This window comes from Mus musculus, chromosome 16 (genome assembly GCF_000001635.26).
Source record: "Mus musculus strain C57BL/6J chromosome 16, GRCm38.p6 C57BL/6J".
NCBI lineage: Eukaryota > Metazoa > Chordata > Mammalia > Rodentia > Muridae > Mus > Mus musculus.
In genome coordinates this window covers 49,925,419-49,942,896 of record NC_000082.6, presented here as the reverse complement: position 1 = coordinate 49,942,896, position 17,478 = coordinate 49,925,419, and the positions used below count along the sequence as shown (strand labels likewise).

The window sequence follows — 17,478 nt, the reverse complement described above, 5'->3', positions numbered from 1 at the left end:
GAAATCAGTCCTTCCATTAGACTCCAACAATTTTCACACCTGACCCCTGCCTGGACACCCGACCCTCTAACACCGATACCTCCCATTTGGTTACGGCTAACAGTGAACTGTCCAGCTAGTCAGACATCACCTCTGTCTTCCTCATCCAAATGACCCTTCATTCTTCAAGAATCCATTCAGGGTCATCTTCCAACAGCCTTCCTTCATTTTCTTCTTCTATTCTCTTTCTCTGAGTGTCTTCCTTCTCCCTTTCCGAACCAGTAATGATTGGTCAAGTGTCTCTCTGGGCACATTCAACAGCACAGCAACACTCACAACGCTACACCTACCGGGTGACAGTGACCTGCTTTTGCTTGGTAGCTCTACCAGTATTTCTGGGGCAGATATATATTCTAGACCTTATTTCAAGGGATACTTTGGTGTCTATATTAGTTTTCTATAGCTGGTATAACAAAGTATAAAAACTGAAGTGAATTTCAGAACCATTATGGAGGTCTGAACTTCAAAATCAGGGTTTCAACGGGGCTGTTCTCCTGCTGACGGCTCTATGGGAGGATCCTCCTTTGTGTCTTTCAGCTTCTGATGACTCCAGAGGTCTCTTGGCTAGTGGTTGCTTGATACTAATCTTTGCTTCTTTGATATCTTTTCTATCCTTACAAGTATCTTTGTCATTGGATTTAGGGACCTCTGGTCAATTGAGGATAATCTCATTTCAAGATATTACCCTTGGTCAGAGTCTGAGTTTGGTATTCCCAGGTTCATATCTAAAGAGTTGACCTAAAGACTCATAAAGATTGCAAAGTACCAAGGAAACCATTCAAATCAAGACCAGGGCAACTTATAAAATGAAAGGTTCATTCTGAACTTACAATTCCACAGGGATAATAGTCCATGCAGGACAGTGGATCAGAAAAAGCATGCAGCAGGTGGCTGAAGCAGCAGTTTCGAGTTCACATCTCAAACCACAGATAAGAGGCAGAGAGTGTAATGGGCAGGTGGCATGGGTTTTGACATCAAAGCAGCCCCCAATGGCATACCTTGTCCAACAAGGTCACAGCTCCTAACTCTTCCCAAACAGGTACACCTATTTGGGAGCCAGGTATTCAAATATATAAGTCTACAAGAGCCATTCTTATTCAAATCTGAGAGCTTGTTTTTTTTTTTTTTAAGGGTTATTATACTAGCACAAATGGTTCTCTGTTTTGGTTGATATGTTTGGATTATGTAAACTTTGGCTTACTGTGCATGGACCTACCCATAATGCATCTGCTTGTCCTCCCCCTGTCCCCCACTTTGGGAACAGATCTTTATTTTTTTTTTCTCTTTGAGAGTCTCATGGAATGTGTTTTGCTCACATTCACCCCTCCCTCCAAACTCTTCCCAGATGGGTTTGCTCTTCCTTACTCACCCAAACTGGTGTCATCTATTTTTAAGCCTTCAACACCAATTGATGCTGCTCAAATATTCCTAGATGTGTGGCTTTCAGATAGAGAGTGGTCAACTTACTAGGGGCTACATCCTTAGAGAGAACTGTCTCTGTCTCTTTCATTAGCTAACAATAATGCATCTGGTTTTAATCATATGCATGCCTAATTATAAGTAGGTATTCTTTCTAAAGGTTCACTCAGAGGACACAGTTTGCTTTACTGGTATTCATCCAAAAGTGGTCTGAATTGACCCCTTGCTTATAGGTTCCAGATGTGTTTCCAGATGTGTTTGTGTAGAAATGGGCACTATCCAGGGATCACTAAGGGAAATAGCTTACTTCCATTTTTAAAAGCAGGTATGTGCAACCTGGTACAGGTACCAGGTTGCCAGCAGGTTGTTATAGGTATTGTTATAAGAGAGGTGTGTTCTATGCCGTTTTCTATACTTGCCTCAAACGGTTTTAGCTTAATTACATCTTCAACAATCCTTTTTTTAAAAAAAAACAAACAAACCAAAACAACAACAATAAACAAACAAAAACAAAAAAACTATCATAGCCTCAAGTCCCAACTATTAGAAGAGGGTATATTTTGAGAGGGTCACTACCCAACTGTGCAGACCAGGCTGTGCCCTGCTCCAAGTTACTGTCTTTCTCTAAGGTGTTTGAGACTATGACTATAACACTGTGCCTTGCCCTCAGTGACTCCATCTTATTAAGTAGAGTTTGGCTTCATGTTGAGAGAGAATGACTGTGCATCTCATTTGTGCATGTGGACACCATCTGTCCAGCAGCAACCATAAGGAACTAATAACTGATAACTTCTTCCTGCAAATAAAAGGATACTGCCTATAAGCTTAACAAAGTACATCAGAAACACATGGATACATGGACATATTAAAACCACATGAGATAATCATGTGAACTTACCAAACACACCAGACCAACAAAGAGGTCAACAACCTTAAGAAGAGTCCATGAAAGAAAAGACATCCAGCACACACAGCTGGGCTGGTTGGTTTTGCCATCTGCTTACACACCTACACATATCTGGGGAAGGGATCTTAATTATGAAAACACTTCTATAAAATTGGACTGTAGGAAAGTCTACAGAATATTGTCTTAACTAATGATTTATGTAGGAAGGCATGGTGGGCAATGTCACCCAAGGTAGATGGTACTGGGTTATATAATAAAGCAGGCTGAGCAAGCCATGAGGGTCAAGCCAGTAAGAAGTTGTGATGGTTTGAATAAGAATGCCTCCATAGGCTTGTAAATTTAAATGCTTCATCTCCGTTTGGTGGAACTGTATGGGAAGGATTGGGAGGTGTGGCTTTGTTCGAGGAGGTGTGTCATGGGGAAGGGCTTGCAGATAGATCTACCTCTCCACTGATTCTACTGCCATATACTCACCGTACCAACATGAACTCTAATCCCCTAGAACTGTAAGTTCATCTGAACACTTTCTTTTATAAATTGCCTGGCCATGATATTTTATAGAAATAGAAAAGTAATGAATACAGCAATGCTCCTCCATGGCCCACATGTCTAGTTCCTGCCATGCTTCTACCAGCAACTGACTATAAACTGCAAGCTGAAATAAACCCTTTCCTTTCCAAACTGCTTTTTGTCATGCTGTTCGTCACAGCAATAGAAAGCAAAGCAATAAAACTGTAATAAAGATGGAACCAACAATCTGTCATGTGACCACCCTATGTGATGTATGTGGTCAAAGAACTGACAGGCAGAGAATTCCTGCCTCTGCTGCTTGAGTTTAGTAGTTCCCACTGCCTGACTTAGTTCACTCTAACATCTATCCATCAGACCTCCTTCTTAGACCTGGACATGTGCCTACACTAATGGTTCTTTGTCTCCATCACAGACCTCAGCCTTTGGTCTCTGCTGATTTGGTTTGATTCTCCAACTTCTCCAAGCCAGTAAGGCACTGCCATTCTATAGTGTGTGCAAGGTGGAATACATGATCTTAGCGTTGATGTTAGGAATTAAGATTGAAAAAGAAGAAAGTATGATTGTGGATAGCCACACTGTCAAGGGTTAGAGTAATTGATTACCTGGTAAGTTGAAACCTGCGAAACCAGCACAATTTGTGAATTTATTGCTATTCAGGAATCTCTGATATTTATGTTAAAGACACAAATGTGTCTATGTTTCTGACAAAGAATACTCCTGATGCCAATACACTTTCCAGTTGTAGGGATACCCGAGTTATCAGTTCTACAGAAATTTCACATTAGTCTGGACCATCTGGAGGCTATTAGGGTGAGTCACTGAGAGTTAGTCACCCTGTCTCTGCGAAGTGACTGGGAATACCCATGGTCAACTATATTCTCTTTATTTTCTCTTCATTATGCTCGCATGACTCACTTTCTTGGAGTTTCCCTCTGTGTAAATTTTCTAAGGTCCTTTATGTCTCTCACCAGAGAGGCTGAAGTTGCTTGTGGAAGCATCAAATAGACTTCCTGCTTCTCCTGGGCTTCAGGATAGGAACGCCATGATTACTTACCAGGTTGAGCAATAAAGAAAAGTAAGGGCTTTAGAAAGGGAGTAAGGTCAGGCTGTCTCGGGCTCAGTTTCCAAAGCTCTAGCGTCAGAATGTCCTTTGATGTCTAAAAATTTTCAACACCAGTTTCTTCTCTACAAACCTCCATGTCTAGGTTCCACCCACAAAGAAAAATTCCATGCCTACCTTGACCCCCATGGGGTTATAGAGCGAGAAGGACCTTCAACAGAGACAGGAAAAGGAAAGGCAGTTCACTAGCCTGACAAACTAGGGGGCAGAAGAGACTAGGCATCTACATGAAAAGGGAGTGGGCTTCCCTACATAGAAGAGGAGGAATTGCCTTTGCAATGGAAGATAGCAGGATCTTTGGTATAAAACAGTAGGGTGTGTGTGAATGGATGTTTGTACCCTCAGCTGTTAGAGAGGTTTCTCTGCAGCCAGTTGAAGGCAGAACCTGGAAAGACTTCCAAAAGAGGGGTCAGAGAGGGAGGAGCTGAACTTTTAAATTATCATTCTTTTTCTTTTTTAAGGATTGGGAGGAGTGTGTCTTCTGGTAGAACATTTTCCTGACTTTGCCAAGGTCCTGGGTTTGACCCATAGGAAAACATAGGAAATAAACACAAAACAGGAAAGCAAAACAAAAGCTGAATTGCTCTTATGGAACTTGTTCAAAAAACGATAAGAAAAGGTAAAAGAGGAAAACGGGAGGTGCTGGTGCACGCTCAGCGCTTGAGAGGCAGAGGAAAGTGAGTTTGAGGCTAGCCAGTCTGCTGAGTGAGATCTAGGACAGCCCAGGGCCACACTGATACACCCTGTTGTCTTGAAAAACAACAAACAAAACCAATCCAAAAACAAACAAGGACGGAAGGAGGGAGGAAGGTGGGAAGAAGGGAGAGAGAGAGAGAGAGAGAGAGAGAGAGAGAGAGAGAGAGAGAGGTGGATAGGAAGCAAAAGTGAAAGAACAACGGGGAAACCAGCTTGGAAAGCTGCTGCAGGTGAATACCCAGGGGTTTTCCAGGTCAGGACTTAGAACTGAGGTACCAATGATGTCAGAATCCCCTGTGGGTAGTTCATTTATTAACTGGGGTGAACGTTAAAGGGAGAGAAATCCGAAATCGTGCCAAACTGAAGATCCTGGGAGATATTTAAGAGTACAGATTTTTTTTCAAGCTGAGCTTGCTTTGGGACATGTTGACCTGCCATAATGTCTCAAAATTCAAATAGAAATGCCCAGCTGTTTGTTAGTGATGCTTCCTGGCCGTGCTGTCACGGCTGCAGCTTTGTCCTGTCACAGGCTGGTCTAACAGGCTGTCTCCTGGGGAGACAGCTTCCTGTTAACTCCACCAAAGCCTCCTCTGTCTAATCTTGAATGTGACCTTTCCCTTAATTTATAATATCTCCTCTGGAATCTTTCATTATCGTAGTATCCATTTTATACTCTCTTGTAGCAGGAGGAAGGTCAAGGCCACACATTCAGTTGTTCACCAGAGATTTAGCAGGCAGCATTGTTGTGCCAGGCACAGTGTTAGGGCTCGGTGTGCAAGAGTGAACACAGCAAATGTGATGACTATATGTGGTAGAGCAGATAAATGACAAATAAGGGTGGTATCCATGAGAAGGGAGGGCAGGATTTTTAGCTGCACAACTCGAAGCCTGGAGAACCTAAAGGTATAATTTTCATTGCAGTCAGGTCTTGCAGAAACGTGTGAGCTGGTCAGAATTGATTCTACCTCCTTCTAACTGAGCTCATAAGGCATTAATAAATATAAACCCACTTATCTGTTTGTTAATTTTCATGCAAAATTAGAGTATCTGTCACGAAGATCAAAGATTGACAGCCTAGAGGTGCTGACTCATGCTAAGTAAATTCCCAAGGCATAAATATATGCAAGCCAGCATGCCGGCTTGCTAATTTTTTTTCTATGAGAAGCAGAGTCTGTCTGTCAAGCAGACCTGAGATTGACAGCCTGCCCTCTCTCTGTATAGAGGGCTCACTGGGAAGCTTAATTATCCCAGTGCTTCATAGTGAGCCTGGAACCAGAGTCAAGAACAAATAGTTACATGACCGCAGACTTATGGACTTCAGCCTCTGTGTCAGATGTACTTGTCTCTCGTGGGGACAGGCTCAGTGGGCTTGTCAAGAGAAGGAGCAGCGTCGGAGCACAGGGTGACGCCCCAATTCTATGCTCCTGAGCTCATTAACTGGCCTGATTCTTCACTCCTTTCCCCAAGCGTAATGTGTTTACTACATGACTTGATAAAATCAACAGTGTGTTAATTTAGTAGTTTAGTCCTATTGCTCACACTCTCAGGTGGCTTTCCTGCTGTCTTTAGGCCTCCCCATATGTATTAGCTAATTTTAAACCTTAGTGACGGGGTTCCCCAAAACTCACGGGCTTTTAGTCTCTAGCACAATGTTGAGAGGGGAGACTTAAACTGAACTGGCAAAGTCATGACGGCTCGGCCCTCAGGAATAAAAGAATGTTATCCGAGCAGGAGTTGGGTGGCTGGGGCCAGAGCGGATTCTCAGTAAAAGAACAAGTCTGGGTACTTTCCCTCTTCGTGCATAGGGGACAGCTCATCCTCTGTGTTCTAACAGCATATGTCACAAGAGGATTCTCAGTAGGTGTGGTTCCTCTACCTCGGGCTTCTAGCCTTTAGAGCTCTAAGAAGTAAATCTCTCTTCATAAATTACCCATTCTCAGATGTTTTGTTACAACAATGCAAAACAGGCTAAGATCCTGGATTGTCAGTGACTATAAGGGAAGCTGAATATAAATCCACAGTAACCAGGAAAAAGGCAAGAGTCACCCTGGGGTATCATTGACGTCATCGTCATCTTCACATAGCAATTCACACCTTCAGACTTCCTGCTCCTCTCTGGTAGGACCTGCATAGACCTGGCTACATACGCCTAGGCCTTCTGTTTACTCAGTCCTGTTTGGTCTCATACTTAGTGTGTGGTAGCATGAAGTCTTAGTCCATTTTGTGTTGCTATGACATAAATCACAGACTAGATAAATTTTAAACACTGTGCTCATTTTATGGCTCCAAAGCAGTGGTTCTCAACCTTCCTAGTGCTGTGACCCTTAAATACAGTTCCTCATGTTGTGGTGACCTGCAACCATACCATTATTTTTGCTACTCCTTTACAAATGTAAATTTACTCCTGGTATGAATCATATTGTAAATATCTGATAAGCCAGATATATGATATGTGACCCCCCCCATGAGAGATTTGTTTGACAACCCCACCCAAAAGGGTCACAATGCACAGGTTGAGAGCTGCTGTTCTGGACGTTGAGAAGTCCAGGAGCTAGAGGCCATATCTGGCACTGTCACTTTTCTTGCTACATCCTTGATGCTGTGACAAACAGCATCTCATAGTGACAGAATACACATGGTGAAGAGCACCCAGTTCCTTTGATAATTGATATTGATTCCCAACTTGATTGGATCTAGAATCCACTAGGAGACAACCTTGGGGGTGTCTGTGAGAGAGTTTCTAGATTAGGTTAATTGAGGTAGGAAGACTCATCCTTTGTGTGATCACAACCATTCCATGGGTTGGAGTCCCCAGATGAACAACAACAACAACAGAAATATGAAGTGATCTGGACACTGGGATCCACCATTCTCTGCTTCCTGTCTGTGGATGCAATATGGCTAGCTGCCCCATGCTCCTGTCACCATGCCTTTTCTGCAGTGATGGACTCTATCCTCAAACCACGACCCCAAGTCAACTCTTCTTTGTTTTAGTTGCTTTTGTCTGGTTTCTTTTAAAATATTTATTTTATGTATGTGAGTACATTGTCACTGTCTTCAGACACACCAGAAAGGTATCACACCCCATTACAGATGGCTGTGAGCTACCATGTGGTTGCTGAGAATTGAACTCAGGACCTCTAGAAGATCAGTCAGTGTTCTTAACTGCTGAACCTCTCTCCAGCCCTTGTCTGATTTTTTTTTAACTAACAACAAGAAAAAGAACTAATGCATCCCCCACCTCTTTAATCACAGGAACCAACCTACCCTTGAATAATCAACTAGTCCCTCCAAAGGCTATACCATCACAATGGCCATCACATTTCAAGACGGTGAGTTTGGAGGAGACATTCAAGCCATCACACCAGCCAAAAACATACACATTCTAATCTCTATAACCTGCAAATGTGATCTTATGTTATAAAGACATCTTGTGGATGTGATTGAGTTAAGAGATTTTGAATAGGGGAGTGGATTACCTGGGCCCAGTGTAATCACAATAGTCCATATAAGGAAAGGAGGCAATAATAGGAAGAGATGAGGGTATGGATCATGAGTTGAAGATTTAAAGATGCTAGTTTGCTGGCTCTGAAGATGCATAAAAGGGTCGGGGAGTGTGACATCCTTTAGAAGCTGGAAAAGACAAGAAAACAGATTCTGTACCGGAGCCTACGGAAAAAAAACACAACTCAGTTGACATCTTGATTTTAGAACACCGAACACAGAACTGTCAGGTAATGTGTTTGTATTGCCTCATAGCATGTTTAGGGATGCTACGACTGCACTGGAGGAAAATAGCTACTGTTAGCCTCTCTCGGTTAGTTTCCAAGACCTGCACAGCTTTGTCTACTCTAACTTCTAGGACTGATTACTGTACACATCCAAGGTTGTGTTGGTGGGTGATAAGTCCTCAGTGTTTTTACTGGACAGAGTCTTATTTGTCACAAATAGTGCAAAAGCATTAAATCCCCTGTTCACTGTTGCCTGTGTATAAGTGGTGACTTCCATGCCCTGGACCAAAAATGTGGTGTGTCCACCTGTGTGTGATATAGCCCTCCTGGAGTACTGTTGAAGATATGGCTTCCTTTGAAGTTACTTGCTCAGTTCAGCTCTGTGGGGGGCCTGAAGCAAGATGAAAAATAGGTCTAAGACTCTCATCACAATGCAGGTTTCATATCAAAATGCACAATCAACTGACTGGAACAGGAAATAATTAATCAGGACATTAGAAAGTAGTTAAGTATAATTAATTCATACAAGGGAATGTGAGTGTGTGCAGTTTTTGCTGCCAGAGTGATTTTATTTCCCTGCAAATCTAACTCACAATAAACAAACATCAGAATAATCTTTTTAATTTTTTCATGACTCATGGATTATTAGTTCCTAACAGTTACCCAGAATATTAGCAAATTCAAACATGAGCATCTTGAGGTTGTCTGGTCTTGGTATGGGAGCCTAATTGTAAGAGACATCAACTTTTTAGTTGTATTGATACTTGTGTGTGTGTGTGTGTGTGTGTGTATGTGTGTGTGTGTGTGTGTGTGTGTGTGTGTTGAGAGAAAAGCTCTCTGTGGGAGCCGAATAAAAGCTGGAGGGAAGTTTTTATTTCTGCCCAAACAACTTAAAATCTGAGCATAACGCATAAAAAATTTATGCTGTGAAAACATCATCTGAGAAAGTGACTTGATCCCAAGGGTAAACTTACTGATATTGTGTGGATTTTCGTTTCCCCTTATTTTTGTTTTTTTGTCTCCCCTCCCCCCTTCTCTAGAACTGGAAACTCTTTATAAGTGAAGAGGCGAAAAAATATTTGGTATTCGGAGTTGACTGTGGCAGCAATATTATTATTGGTCTTCAACCCAGTTCTTTTGTCATATAGTAGGGAGTCAAAAAGCCAGAAGCCATGCCCTATACAGGGAGTTTTATGTAGAGGTGGAAAATTCATCATCCAGGAGTGTGGGAGGGAATATTTCCTCCCCTTTGTGGCTTCAGAGAGCACAGTGTGCTCTGCCGAGCTGGACAAATAGAACTGGGTTGGTGTGATGAACAGTTATTGTTTGGAAGTGCAGATCTATCAAGGCCACAATAGGAAAGACAGGCTTCAGACAGATTGCCATGGGCCAGCGGGCTCCTCTCTCCTTGATGGATGTCTGTGGGATCTTAATTTACTTCTCAGAATCACCTGATCACAAATTATACACAAAGTGCTTCTCAGATCATCTGGGTCAGACAGGGGTGTCCTGTCATCTGGGAAATACAGTGTTGTTCCAGTTTCTGACCCCACCCACAGTGCACGATGCTCATTTCTTTCTAGGCGAATAACTTGCAGCTGGAATCCGTCTGGTACCCAAGAACGTTGCTTTTATGTCTTCAGTCTCTGCCTTCACTGTGGGATGTGCCTTTCAAGATGAAAGTTACGACCCACCTGTACATTTTAAAATACATTTAGTGGGTCACAACCAGCATTTTTATTTTAGTTTTTTTTGTACAAAGAAGTAGAACAGAAAAGAAAGTGCCAGAATATGTCACACCTATTAGTAATGACAGTGTTTAAAACCTAAGTTGCAAAGAAAATATGTGTGTTCCTTTCTAACTATGCTCCCTTATATACATTCAAGTACACACTTATAGGTTGCATCTACATAATAAAAACTAACTAGCAGTGCGGCAAACATCAGAAAGCCCCTGCCATATGTGTGCATAGCCCTGCTATATCTCCTGCAGGACTATACGAACCAAATGTGATGAAACTAGTCTAAAACTGGGGAGGAAACAATGGGTACCGATTAAATGAGGACATCTAGAAACACACTCATAGAACCTGGCCTCTATAGCTGCCTCTGACCCTGCCGAGGTTTCTATATCTGCCCACAGACATGGCTCTCTCCCTGAATGCCTAGAAGAAGCCGTTCACACGATTTGCTCTCCATGTATATGGGATGTTTGAGTTTTCATACATCGAATGGGATGTAGTTAGTCAACTATGGAGTCTCTTAAAGTGAACGCAGAAGTAGGTGGTGCAGGGAAGAAGGAAAGCCTGGGAGAGCCTGGTGCTTCTGTACCACAGGTCCTTCATCATGCTAAAGACAACGGAACCCTGGGAGATGATGCGCTATGTAAGTGACAGCCTCGTGGACCACTGCTGAACGGGCGCTCCTTGCGGTCCAGTGCTGCTTATTTGTTTTATGGGTCCAGGTGTTTGTCTGACACACTCAGAACTGCAAGTGAGGGTTTTGCAATAGAAATTTGCTTAGTTTAATTTAATTTAATTTTTAATTCATTTTTTACACTCCATATTCCATTCTCCGACACCGCCCCCCATCCAACCCCGCAACTGCTCCTCATCCCACACCTCTTCCCCACCCCACCTGGTCTCCACGTGGATCCCCCACCCCCCAACCTACCTGACCTCTAAACTCCCTGGGGCCTCCAGTCTCTTGAGGGTTAGGTGCTTCATCTCTGAATGAACACAGACCTGGAAGGCCTCTACTGTATGTGTGTTGGGGGCCTCATATCAGCTTGTATATGCTGACTGTTTGATGGTCCAGTGTTTGAAAGATCTTGGGGGGGGGGTCCAGATTAACCTGTTCTCCTACAGGGTTGCCCTTCTCCTCAGCTTCTTTCAGCTTCCATAATTCAACAACAGGGGTCAGCTGCTTCTGTCCATTGGTTGGGTGCAAATATGGTTGGGTGCATCTGACTTGTTCAGTTGTTTGTTGGGTCTTTTGGAGGGAAATCATGATAGATCCCTTTTTGTGAGCACTCCATAGCCCCAGTAATAGTGTCAGGCCTTAAGACCTCCCCTTGAGCTGGATCCCACTTTGGGCCTGTCACTGGACATTCTTTTCCTCAGGCTCCTCTCCATTTCCATCCCTGTAATTCTTTCAGACAGGAACAATTATCGGTCAGAGATTTGAGTGTGGGATGGCAACCCATGCCAACTTGATGTCCTGTCTTCCTGACGGAGGTGGGCTCTACAAGTACCCTCTCCCTATTGCCAGGCATTTCATCTAAGGTACCTCCCTGGGAGTCCTGGGAGTCTCTCATCTCTCAGTTCTCTGGTACATTCTGGAGGTCCCCCCAACCTCCTATTTCTGGAGGTTTCCTGTTTACATTCTTTCTGCTGGCCCTCAGGGCTTCAGACTTCTTCCCTCACCCAATACCAGGTCAGGTTCCGCCCCCCCCCCCCCCACACACACCTTTCCCCCACCCTCCCACTCCTCCTCCCAACTCCATCCACTTTCCCTCCCAGGTCCCTCCCCACTTGTGATTGCTTTCTTCTCTCTCCCAAGTGGGATTGAGGCATCCTCACTCATCACTCATCTTGTTGAGATTTTTGAGTCTTGTGGACTGTATAGAGAAGCACGCCTCCATTGCTGGTGGGATTGCAAACTGGTACAACTACTCTGGAAATTAATCTGGAGGTTCCTCAGAAAATTGGAAATAGATCTACCTGAAGATAAAGCTCTACCACCCTTGGGAATAGATGACCTACCATGCCACAGGGGCATTCTACTATGTTCATAATGGCCTTATTTGTGATAGCCAGAAGCTGGAAACAATCTAGATGTCCCACGACAAGAATGGACACAGAAAATGCAGTTCATTTACACAGTTGAATACTACTCATCTATTAAGTACAAGAACATCTTGAGTTTTGCAGGCAAATGGATGGAACTAGAAAATATCATCCTGAGTGAGGTAACTCAGACCCAAAAGGACATGCATGGCATGTACTCACTAATAAGTGGATATTAGCCAAAACAAGTAAAAGAAGTTCTTGCAGTCTCTATTGCCCATTCATTTCCGGTTACCCACTATGCTTAGGTCACTGCAGAACACACTGAGGGGTGAACAGAAAGCATGATTCTTCCTCAAAATAAAAGGCTCCGAATGCAGAGCAGAAGGCACAGCATCTCAGACTCACCATTTTTAAGGATTGGGGAGTGGAGGGGAGGCATGATTTTAGAATGTGGGACAGAGATATTAAAAGTGCTGATTATGCTGAAAGCTAAGCCATTATCAATAGCTAATAATAACTAGAGACAACCAAACATCTCATACCTCCTTACAGACATACCAAAAGCAAAATCAGGAGTGCATGTCCTTACAGCAGCCGATACCCATGTAAAGGTATGGTGGGAGAAAAGGATACAGAGGAAACTGTGTTGTACCGATCCCATCCCTGAAGTGAAGCCACAGTGTGCGACTCACACCCTGAGACTTGACTTGGTTTCCTTAGCAACAACAAACAGAAAAAAAAGGATGTGGAACTTATTTGGATCTTGAGAAAAATAACTTCAAGAGGTTAAAAAGAGTAAAGGTCGGTTGGAGAGCTGGCTCAGCAGTTAAGAGCACTGACTGCTCTTCCAGAGGTCCTGAGTTCAATTCCCAGCAACCACATGGTGGCTCACAACCATCTGTAATGGGATCACATGCACTCTTCTGGTGTGTGTCTGAAGATAGCTACAGCATACTCACAGACATAAAATAAATAAATCATTTTTTAAAAAACGAGTAAAGGTTATTAATAAAGGAATAACGGAAATGAAAATACATCAATGATGCAATTGAGGACTTTATTAATATTGATTTTAGGGAACTGTGATGACTTTAGGGTGGTGTGTTAATGTTGTAATGTTTGTTAAAAAGTGTTTCTTGTCTTTTAACAGACACAGCACCAAACGTTTACTGGTGAGAAGCCCCGGCAGAGGGGATTTGCCTCATAATTTCCCTGAGTCAGAGAAGGTGTGGGAAAGAGGAAACAAGACAGCTCATGTGTTGAAGATCCTGGCGCTGCAGAAAGCATCCATTCAGTTCTTCACAACCTGCCTGACAGTTTTCCTAATGAAACACTTCAGTATCTTTTTAACGGAGGTATTGGTTTTTCTAACAAGCGTATTTTGAAATCATATTGCTTACTAGGTATTGATGTTCTGGTCAAACACTGCTTCAGCCTCTCTTTGTAAGATGCCATTGATCTTTAGGATATACAATTATTTTAATTGCAGCTTTTTAATTCTCCTGACTTGAAAGATCCATAACTTTTCTTGAGGAGAGAGAGAGAGAGAGAGAGAGAAAGAGAGAGAGAGAGAACCTACCACATTTAAGCCTATGCACTGATTTTTAAGGTACATCTTGGGTTTAGAATATTGATGCTATGAACCTTAGAAACAAGAAAGAATGGTGATTCAGCTTTCCTCTGTTTGGTTCTGTAGTAAAATTCACTGTTTATGTACTCACTTTTAAATGTGTCAGAATGTAGCTGTCAAACTGAAATAGGTCAACCTGGTCTTACTGCCACCAGGCCTGTCAGTCATCCGGAAGATATGGCTGCAGGAAGTTCACTCTGGTATGTTCTTCAGGAAGACAGCTGTAGAAACCATGTTTGCAGCTGGTATAAACTGCTACCCAGAAGCCCACAGATCCAGTGGTCTGAAATTCAAGCAGCCCTCCTTGGCACTGTGCGGGAACACTGAGGCTTTGAAACCTGCCAGTGTCTTCTATCAACAGGGTGACCTTGGGTAACATTTATTTTTCTCCAAACCTTACCTGCTTCATGGATAAAACGTGTCAAAAGAACCTTCCACCCGGTGTTGTGTGATTTAAAGAAATGATAACAAGTTCAAAGTGCTTAATAAAGGACTAGGAGTTCTTAGAAGCTTGAGTTGTTATTACTGACTACTTCCTGGAACCTGAAGCAAGCATCCATCAATCTATATTCTAGACAGAACTTTTGTCCCAAATTTCTGAAGGGCACTTTTGATTACTGGTCATTCTATAGAAGTATAATTGGTGAGTTTGTAACCAAAGAATGTCCGTGGGTCATAGCTTAACTTGGTCTGCTGCATCAGTGTCCTGTAGATGAGGTAGCTTGAAGATCAGTTATTTCTCACAGTTCTGGATGTTGGAAAGACACAGGTCCACCAGCTCCTGTTTCTGACTATCTCCTCTTCCTGACAGCTGTCAGAAAGGCTTCACCCTTATGAACCCAATCTAATTATATAGCCCAAAGATCACGTACCCAGCATCACCACAGCAGTGGTTATACTTTCAATCTGAATTTGGGGGAGGAACACAAACATTCAGTTGATAGTAGGCTGTTTCCACCCTGACTTACAGCTATAGGTACAGAAGTCTCAGGACTTCCTGGGGATTTTCTTCTGATAGGATTCATACACAGCAAAGAATCATCTCTGTAGCCAACGTTGTCATAAATGGTAGGGATGTTGCATTCATCTGAGAACCTGACACACAGTAGGTACTCATAGACAGGGATGGTAGAAGTGCTCCATTTGTCTAAGAATCTAATACATAGTAGTCATTCATCGATAGGGATGAAAGGAGTACTGCATTTGTCTAAGAACATGATACACAGTATGCACTCATCGTGTAGACCCAGTGACAGCAACTGATAAGAAGAATCTCAGAATTCAAGGCTTGGCCTATACTACTAATAGCAATTGTATAGGTTTTCTCTTTTCTGAGGATGTTTATACACTATTACATTCTTATCCCCATAAGATGCTCTAAATCATAGATAGTACAAAATCATATATGGGTATCCTTTTTATTGAAACTTACCTATGATAAAGTTTATAAACCAGGCATAGTAAGAGACTAATAAGTAATAATAAACCAACTATGACATACAAGAAAAGTCATGCAATTATTCTTGAATACCTTATAGAGTAATAACACCTTTTGTGATGATGTGTTACAATGCTTACATGAGAGGATGAGGAGAGGGGAATGTCATACATAAATGAGATCACCCACGTAAAAGTTAATTGAACAAAACACTGCAGTACCATAGCAGCTAATGGGGCAACTCTTTGAAACACTGGACAAAGGGGTCGTTCACACCATGGGCAGGATGCTGCAAGATTTCATTGTGCTACTCAGAAGAGTGGGATTTCAAGCCTTTGATTTTTAGTTATCTCTGGAGTTTTCCATGTAGCATTTTCAAACTACAGTTACCAGTAAACATCATGGAAGGTGAGACCTCAGATGACAGTGAACAGGGGCTACTGTGTACCCTCCATGTGTCATGCTAGTCATACCTTACTAAAGGGGTCCATGTCACACTGCAGCTCTAGAACAGGTATTTATTTCCTTCCCTAGACCTTCCTGCTGAGATCCAGGCGGCATTGTGGAGCCAGAAGCAGAGGCAGCTTCTAGCTGTCCTTGTTCCTAAGCAGCTGGTGACCTCAGGACTTCAGGACCTGGCTTTCATGGTCATGCCCTGTTGACAGAAGACATCCCATCAGGCTGCAGACACCTGACCTTTCTCTCTGCCGTGCTCCACCCACTAGATGGGGTGACAAGGAGAAGCCTGCGAACAGCTAGTGGGCTTAGAACTGGAGGGCTCTCATGCACACATATCACAAGGCATCCTGGTCAAAGAGGGAAGGGAACCAAGGGACGATCCCCTTGTCCTTCCCAGGAAATGTAGCAAGGGCAAGATGTCCCATTCCCACCCTTTGGGCAAGTTGTTTGCCTGTCTGAGCCTGTATTTCCTAATGCCTATGAAAGGCAGAAGAGACAGAAATAGAAACTCATGCTCTTAACATTCGAAGCAAACAAGCTAAAGGTTAGCTTCCCAAATCCTACCCCCTTTGAAGACTGATGGATGAGATTTGCTAAGTTTGCTACAGGCAAGGAAACAAGCAAGGGCTGAAGACTATAGAACTCCTGCCACACTAGTACTAAAGTAATCCCATGACTGGAGGAGGAGGGGTTGGAGGAGGAGGAGTGAGAGGAGGAGGAAGAAGAGGAGGACGATGCCTACAACAGCAACAACTATGAAGGGTTTGGATGAACAGTTGCAGACTGTCTGCTCATTGCCACTCCTCAACTTTCCCAGAGAGTGGTAACAAAACCAGTGAGATCCAAGTGGGTAATGCAAATGAGCCTGGGGTGCTAGGGGTTTGTGCGGAAAGCATCAACATTATTCCTTGCTTCCAAAAAGATGCGTTTTCCACTTGCTGGGAAAGCCCCTGTGGGTATGTGTTTTGTTTTCTCAAATTCCGTAGATTCAGAGGCACAGAGAAACACTTCTGTGCACGATAAGCACAACACTGAAATGCATGCTCTAATAGCAATGGTGGAAGGAGCTGTGAATTGGAGATCCTCTTTGCTTTGCCTAGCAAAGAGCCTAGGTTGTGCAGCCCCAGCTGTGCTGTTCCCAGTACAGCTGCTGCCTCCTCCTTCTCCTCTTCCTCCTCCTCTTCCTCCTCCTTCCGCATCTTCTGCCTTCTCTCTGTCTCTGTCTCTCTCCCTTCCTTCCTTCCTTCCTTTCTTTCTTTCCTTCCTTCTTCCTTCCTTCCTTCCTTCCTTCCTTCCTTCCTTCCTTCCTTCCTTCCTTCCTCTCTCTCTCTCTCTCTCTCTCTCTCTCTCTCTCTCTCTCTCTCTCTCTCTCTCTCTCTCCTTCTTTTTCATAGAAGCTGGAAATTAGGTTTGTTTGTTTGTTTTTTTTAAATGCAGGATCTTTGCTGTTTTTTTTTTTTCATTTCACTTCTTTTAATACAGGATTTAAAACAAACAAACAAACAATCAAGCCATGCCTGCCTGCAACCCATTTGCATGTCATCTTGTACACAGCTTTCTGAACATTGAAGGGTCTTTGCTAACATTTTTTTTCTGAAGCTACTCTGGGCCCCCTTAAGCTGCTCCTACGTGATCAGGACAGCAAGCTTTTGAATTTTACTTAGGCCTGGTTTCCTTAGGTGATGGCTCTGGGCTAAAGCAGGCTGGGTGAAGGGGC

The 17,478-nt window shown here is 43.1% G+C and overlaps 1 non-coding gene across 4 annotated transcripts in view; it reads left to right on the top strand.

The window, feature by feature from the left end:
- Gm5486 overlaps window positions 1-16,976 on the top strand; it is a 44,269-nt gene extending 27,293 nt beyond the window's left edge. For 2 of the 4 annotated variants that reach the window (XR_003951931.1, XR_001781910.2), the window contains 2 exons: window positions 13,385-13,589; window positions 15,837-16,976. This is a non-coding gene — a transcript (predicted gene 5486). Of the gene's footprint in view, window positions 1-6,533; window positions 6,831-7,967; window positions 8,045-13,384; window positions 13,590-15,836 lie in introns of those variants that run through there. The other 2 variants (XR_003951932.1, XR_003951933.1) reach the window with 2 other exon arrangements.
- The last annotated feature ends 502 nt before the right edge of the window (window positions 16,977-17,478 follow it).